The sequence below is a fragment of the Octopus bimaculoides genome, chromosome 1, assembly GCF_046866305.1.
Source record: "Octopus bimaculoides isolate indiv1 chromosome 1, ASM4686630v1, whole genome shotgun sequence".
In the NCBI taxonomy this organism is placed as follows: domain Eukaryota; kingdom Metazoa; phylum Mollusca; class Cephalopoda; order Octopoda; family Octopodidae; genus Octopus; species Octopus bimaculoides.
Window position 1 is genome coordinate 23,669,676 of NC_142928.1, and position 7,603 is coordinate 23,677,278.

A 7,603-nucleotide genomic window follows, 5' to 3' on the forward strand; every position below is an offset into this window, starting at 1 on the left:
TTGTGCAATTTACTTGGGAAAATATGCGCTCCACGCACTCTGATGAATAAGGTAACACCGTCACATTAGTCATGAATTGTGACAGCCTCTCAAATTTAGAGTGGTCAAGCCCGTCTTTAAGATTGTGCATGGAATACCAGAATTCAGGGATGCTTTTTGAGGAAACAGGAATATCTTTATATTGCCGAAATAATTTCCATTCATCGTCTATTTTATCAAGTGTGTTTTCTGGTGCAATTGCTGGAAAGTTTGTTGCCAAGGGAATTATTGACTAAGGAGAGTTAGTGAGATCGCGCGCTACTTTTGGATCAAGTATTTCTAAGAGGGAAAACACTCCAGCATCATCGAGAGAAAAGCGCATTTGTATTTGAGAGCATAATTCTATTAAAAATTTTTGCAATCAGTTTTGAATGTTGCTGAGTCACCAACGATGGAATTTTGTTCTAGATATCTCATTGCGTGTCCACCGAGGTAAATATCACTCATATCTTTGTGATTTGTTGTGTTATTAAGACCAATATCTGTCTGATAATGTAGATACAGCTAAAACATTCTCTTTTATAAAGCAACTAAGGATATTTTTATATTCACTGGATACAAGTATATGCAACACATGCATTCAAAAGTGTTCCGATTGAAACTCGACATTAAGAGTCTTTACTTTCTTTAATATATAATGTAAGAAGAGCAGTATGTGCTTCGTCCCTTTGTTAATCATTGTTTCATAGATTCTTTTTTGCTCCGTTCACTTTTCTACGTTAGCCTCAAACTGAAAATAAAGTACAAGGGCATCCCGCTGTTCTATTATAACGTTAATTACATTTTCACGTGACAACCATCTAGTTTGTGAAAGCTTTGAAATCTTGTTTTCTTTTGTGCCAACAGCACTTTGTATCATACTGAAGTCATTTTGAGGTTTGCCACTTTGAGAAAAGTAAGAAGTTAAGTCCTTTAAAAGGACTCGAGATACGAAGGTAACACCTTCACTGCATGATTTGAACAAGGTGCAAACGAATGGCAAACACAGCCTATTGTAAATACAGTCGGAATATCGTTTCTCAATAACTTTTGAAACACGCTCTCGTTACCCATCAATGTTGAGTAATTATCGCTGGCAAATCCAAGTATGTTGCTCATAGATACATCTTCTTTTGTAAGCGTAGACTTGACAGCATCGTACAAACCACGAGATGAACCATTTTCTCCTACAAAGAATATCCTTGACATTAAGCGGTTGTTCATCAAAAAAAGCGAACAGCTATTGCTAAGATTTGTGTCACTGAGATGTCCCTACTCTCATCTATCAATACTGAAAACTTTTGTTTCTTGAGAATTTCCAAGATTTCATTTCGATCATAATGTGCAATTTCGTCTTGCATAATGTGAGTTAAGTTTTTTTTTTTTTTTCATTTGTAGATTTTTAGCTATTTCACTATCGGGAAAGGCCTTTTTACAAATTTCAGCTAAGTGATTTATATGAATGAAAGATAAGTGGTGTTTAGCAACATAACCTGTCAGTTGCTACATTTTCATTTAATGTATCATCTGTTTTTTTTAACAATAAATGAATCTAATTTAATTGCAGATTTCGCACAATCAAAAACTTTCTTGTGTTTGGCAGTGTTTTTATGAGCTAATAGCTTTGATTTGATTTGCTAGCATTTTTCAACACAACGTTGCAACAAACGCAGTAGCAGGTGTCAGGATTTTTATCATCTTGCCGTAAGCAATCTTTAAGCTCAGCATCTTCCAACCACGACTTCTTGGAATTTTGGGTTTACCACTTCTCCTTTTTGGACACACTATTGTCTGCCATTACTTCGCAAAGGGTTACAAAACAAAAACACTCATTCAAAATGTTAAACAGATTTTAAATCGCGAGTAACAATCGGAGCGTACACCATCAACACAGTGAAGCTGTCAACTGGCAGTGTCAGAGTTTCAGACAAGTGTACAAGCGGCCACTAACGCGTTGTAACTTGTAGTTGCACGATATGATACAAGTATAAACAAATATTGAACGCACACAATCGGTAATTATGTCACATACAATATTTCTATAGATAAGTTCATTACGTGAGATGATTATGGATAATATATAGAAAGTTTACCAAATATTAGAAGAGGTGCCATCTTGGTACATATTGAATACAAAGAGTATGACGTCAAATTCTTTTTAAAAGATAAGTTTGCAGCCAAAGCTAACTTAAAAACCCAGATTTTATGTAAATTTGGAAATTAAAATCCATAAACCCATCATTGCTCCAAAAAACCCCCAGATCTGGGCGGAAAAAGCCATCAGTAGCATCCCTGCAGAGAAGGCAATAATATCGTACGACTGGGCGAAGAATTTTTGATCAAGTATTCTAAGATTACAGCGGTTTCGTGGGAGCCAAAAGTATCAGGATTAACCTACTTAAACAAACTTGGCGAAATAATATTAATCAGAACAACAGAAAACCATGCATGGTTACATATCCTGCGAGTTAGAGAACATCGACAATATTGAGAGGACGTGCTATAAGTACATCCCATCTTATCCGGAGGGCTATACTTGAGCTATCCAAAAAGAGGAGATAATTTATAAAAAGCTGACAAATCCATAAAACGACCCCGAGAGCAGTCTCGATTTAAGTACAAGGAACCTTGCCGTTTTGCTAGTATTCGGCTAGAATTCTTTAAAGAAAAAAGAAACTTAAATAAATCTCAAAAAAAAAAAAAACATAATAAATAACATCTATGCATGTATACATACATAAGTACATTCACTGCTCGCGCACGCACGCACACACATACACACGTACACACATACACGCAGATTTTAAAGATTTACAATGTAAAGTGATATTAAAAAAATGGTAAGCCTCATTTTGAGATGGAGACATTAAGTCGTGGTGAAAAACCGTGACATGCTGGATATTACTTTATATGATATAATATATACAAGTGTATATTAGATATATTAGTGTACATAATATGTTGTAGTTTGAGGGAGATTTTACTTCTATTCATTGAAAATCGATGTAATATTGATCAAGTTTTCAGTGCACCATGGACAAACTTTGTGACGTGTTTGAAACAGGCATCGTTGTACGGTTAAGAAAATCGCTTCGCAAGTACGTGGTTACTAGTTTAATCCCACTACACGGCACATTTCAGTCGACCAAAAGTATTGTGAATGAAATTTTGTTGACAGAAACTCAGTGTAGGTTTGCTGAATGAAATGCTGGTCTTGTTTTTGGGGTGCAACACTCAATCTGTCTCCCATGAGTGGCGTTCATTCTGTGGAAATTATGCCGGTCAGGCATCCGGTATTAAGATTACCTACTCTTTTTCTCACGCCAATCTCGTGAGGTCATGAAAAAAGTCATGAGCGCTATCCTTCGTCATCTAAATTTACCATAAAAATTCCCCAGTTGAGTTGCTTTATTCTCCTAGATGATACTTACTCAATAGTTGCTCTTTATCATATCAAGATATTTACAGACAGAACTGTTAACTCTTCTCAGTATTGGCATATTTGACTAGTGTATCAGCTTAGATCTGATTTATCTTTTTCATCCCAACATTATAGGAGTTTTTCTTACCGTATCACTTTACCATGGAGTTTCGTATTTTAAATTTATTTTCAACTCTTCTTTATCTTCACAGATGTTCGTTTGTTTCAACCTCTGTGTAATGACTGCTGGCCACCCTGGAAGTAGAGCACATTTTGTTAATCTCTTAGCTCAGCTCTAATCTCTAGTAGCTGCTGTTGATTCGAAAAAGCATTATTATCTATATTTTAAGCAGTATTCTAATTGCTGATGTTCACCTTTCTTTGTGGTAAAAACAGACACTAAATATCTTTAATTACGAGGGGATGTTGAAAAATTTCTAGCTTTAGGTAAAAGAAAATACAGGAGGATCAGTTGATTATGATTTTATTCAACACATTCCCCTTTCAGATTCACGCATTTATTGCAGCGGTCCTTCAGTTTTTCTAAGGTCTGTAAAAGAACGCAGAAGGTTGGGCTTTCAACCAGGCCTTTCACGATACCCTTAAAGCCAGGAACTTTTCAGCACCCTTTCGTTGAATGTTTTTATTGTATCTTGGGTCATTATGCCAGTGATAAACACACGTACACACACACACACACACACACTAGTTCTATTTCACTTCATTTATTATTATTATTAGTCAACTAGTTAAACCATTCGTGGAGGCGCAATGGCCCAGTGGTTAGGGCAGCGGATTCGCAGTCGGAGGATCGCGGTTTCGATTCCCAGACCGAGCGTTGTGTGTGTTTATTGAGCGAAAACACCTAAAGCTCCACGAAGCTCCAGCAGGGGGTGGTGGCGACCCCTGTTGTAATCTTTCGCCCCATCTTTCTCTCACTCTTTCTTTCTGCTTCTTGAGTAACGCCTCGATGGACTGGTGTCCCGTCCAGCTGGAGGGAACACATATGCCATAGAAACCGGGAAACTGGGCCCATGAGCCTGGCTATGTTTGAAAAGGGTGTGTAAAAAAAAGTTAAACCATTCAAGTTAAACGATTATTTGATTAACAGTCATCTACGTTCGTCGGAGTTTTTCGTCACCATTCATGACCTCATCAAGGACGTGCTTTCTAAGTTTTGTCATTTTCCCTATTTTTCTATCCTCGCTATATTTTTTTAACCATTCAGCTGACAACGTTAATGCCGGAGCATCTCACTACCAAAATAAGATATTGTCAGGTCTTAGCGACATAATTGCTGTCTAAAATAGGCATAACAAGTCCAAGACTGTTACTTGATGTCAGTAAACTTAGATGCGTGAGGAGAGAAAATGTCTGAAATATCAGCCATACGATCTACGAACTGATATTTGTAGACAGACGTTAAGTGTGCAAGGGTAATGGGTTTAGAAGGTGGAAAGGATGACTTGTAAGGTCGTAAGATATGTAGAATATACGTTCCTAAACGTTTCCTTTCTTAAGGGGCATTATATCTTGTTAAATTCATTGATGACTATACACAGACATGACAGATGTAAATTAACACCATTATAATCATTAAAATTTATTTAAATCTGAAATTATACATTCAAATTATTTATTAATTGTTATAATGTGAATAACTGATATTCAGTAGACAAGCTCTTTGCATTTTTCAGTGAAAGGACCCTATTAGGCATGTTACTGATCAGATGACGAATTTTCTCTTGCGGAAATTTTTGCCAAGTTTCATGCCGTAAACTCAAGAGATCTGGCTTTGAAGATGCTTCCTTGTTCTTTTTAGGAAGTGTCTTGTCCATTATGTCCTATTATGGTGACTGACTTTTTAATGCCATTCTCATCTAACAAATCTTGGGTCATGTTAGCCGTGTGATAAAGAGCCCCATCTTCCATAAATAGTCTTCTTTAATAATTTTACCACTGGAGAAGATTGGAAGGAGTTCTTTCTGCAATATGGACATATATTTATCTGAATTTGCTTCCCTCATACTCCACCAGCTCTGATCAACCATTGCTCCAAATTTCTCCCCAGATCATCACAGAATAGTTGTGTGTTTCATTGTTAGTTGCAATCTTTTCACATCAAATTCTTGATTACAGAGTCTTCAGACCCACACTCGATCACTGTTAGAAAATACAGCAAATCTGGACTCATCAGAGAATACGACAGTGTCCCAAAATGCTAATGACCTCTCCACCATCTCACTGGCCCAATCTTTTCTCCGCTTGATGTTGGCTGGTCGAAAAAGTGGCTTACTTTTTGCTGCTCTGCTATTGTAACCAAGTTTATGGAGATACCTGACAGCTGTTCTGGAACTGATATCAATTTGTTCTGCTATGTTAGAGACCTTGCAACGAGGATTATCCTCCACACTTCTTTTAACAAAGAGAAAGGTCCTGTCAGAGGGCTTTGATTGATCTGGGCGAGGTGATGTAGACTCCTTCTCCTCTCCAGCGAATCGCACACTTACTCTCTTAACCGGATTGATCCCAAAATCTAATCAGTTAATGCCAGTTACGAGACCAAACACCTCTGAAAGTTTCAACCAAATCCATCCAGCGGTTCTTTAGATATCTTGTCCACGGACAAACAAACACAACTGAAAACAATACCTCGGCTTTTGCTAAGGCGGATGTAATAAAACAATAAACAAAGAAATTAAAACATACATATTCCAGTTTTGTTATTAATTTGATAAGAATAATGGTAAAGTTGACTGGAAAGTTTGCCGCCAGGTTAGAAAAAACTTTCCATAGCTCAATAGAAGTGTAAATGGTGATTACGTTTAGGAATTTTTTTTACACTAATCACGTGCTTAAGGCCTGATTGTGAGTCTAAGGTATTTGCATAGAACGCTTGTCATTTAGATGGCTTAGATTTCAATAGCCAATGAAAACTGGCGCTCATCATCGATTAACGCTAAACTGGCACGAAATTTCATAAACTCTAAAAATCTACTCACTGGAGATTATATACGAAGTTAATTTTCCAAGAGTACCACGTCTTGAGGGAACGTCTATGAGATTGCTTGACGTGTCGGAAATAGAAATGAGCTCTTCCTCAAATCTCAATGTTATAGGAAGGACAAATCTTATGAGAAGGACAGATTCGGTAATGTAGTTCAAGATATACTATGTCTAAATAAGATGGGACAAGGGCGTAGCTAGAGTGTGTGCCGACGGGGGCAGCTATTGAGTTTTCTACCTTGCCGGGCTTCCAAGCGTATTCAGAATTATGTAGCAGACCCAAAAGTAGTGCATTCATAAAAGCGTCACTCGGGATGGACTGCCCCCTCATCCCTCCTTAGCTACGCAGCTGAAATGTGATGGTGAAGGCTGGAATGATTTTGCTCCTAGGTCTGTTCTCTTAGAATCCACACAATCAGTTTCCGTTATTCTGTTTTAAAAATAATTACGTCTTTAATCTAAGCAAGACGATAAAGTACAAAATGTAGTTTATAAACCAGCAATAAATTTAATACTCAGCATTCCGGAGAAGATCTAAAGTAGGAATCTGTTTGACTACTTACGTAACTATTAGGTTGTCAGATAAATTTATTCGTTTTTTATCCATCCATCCATCCATCCATCCATCCATCCATCCATCCATCCATCCATCCATCCATCCATCCATCCATCCATCCATCCATCGATCGATCGATCGATCGATCGATCGATCGATCGTAATATTTTCCAATGTTATTTGAATTAGCACGAAAGATATTTTTATCGTAGCATTTTAATTTTAATTTTATTCATTTTTTTTTATTTCTTATTATTATTCTGCTACAACTACTGTTTATTGTTTTCGAAATTTGAATAAATCGTACCTCATTTCACACATGTGACGACGGAGTGCCGAGCAGAAAAAAAAACAAAACAAAAACAAAAACAAAAACAAAAAACGAACGAATTTATCTGACAACCCAATTTCCCACTTTGACTAGAGTAATTTATTTCTCCGCTTTTTGACTTACATTTCAGTTTCTTTTTCTGAATGTCGTAAAATCATTTTATCATCTTTGTAGATTTGTTAATTGAATGTAGATAAAAAAAATTAAAAAAAAGATAGGAATATGGAAGAGAGTAACATTCCCCTCACCCCTCCTTTTTTCATGTTACCCT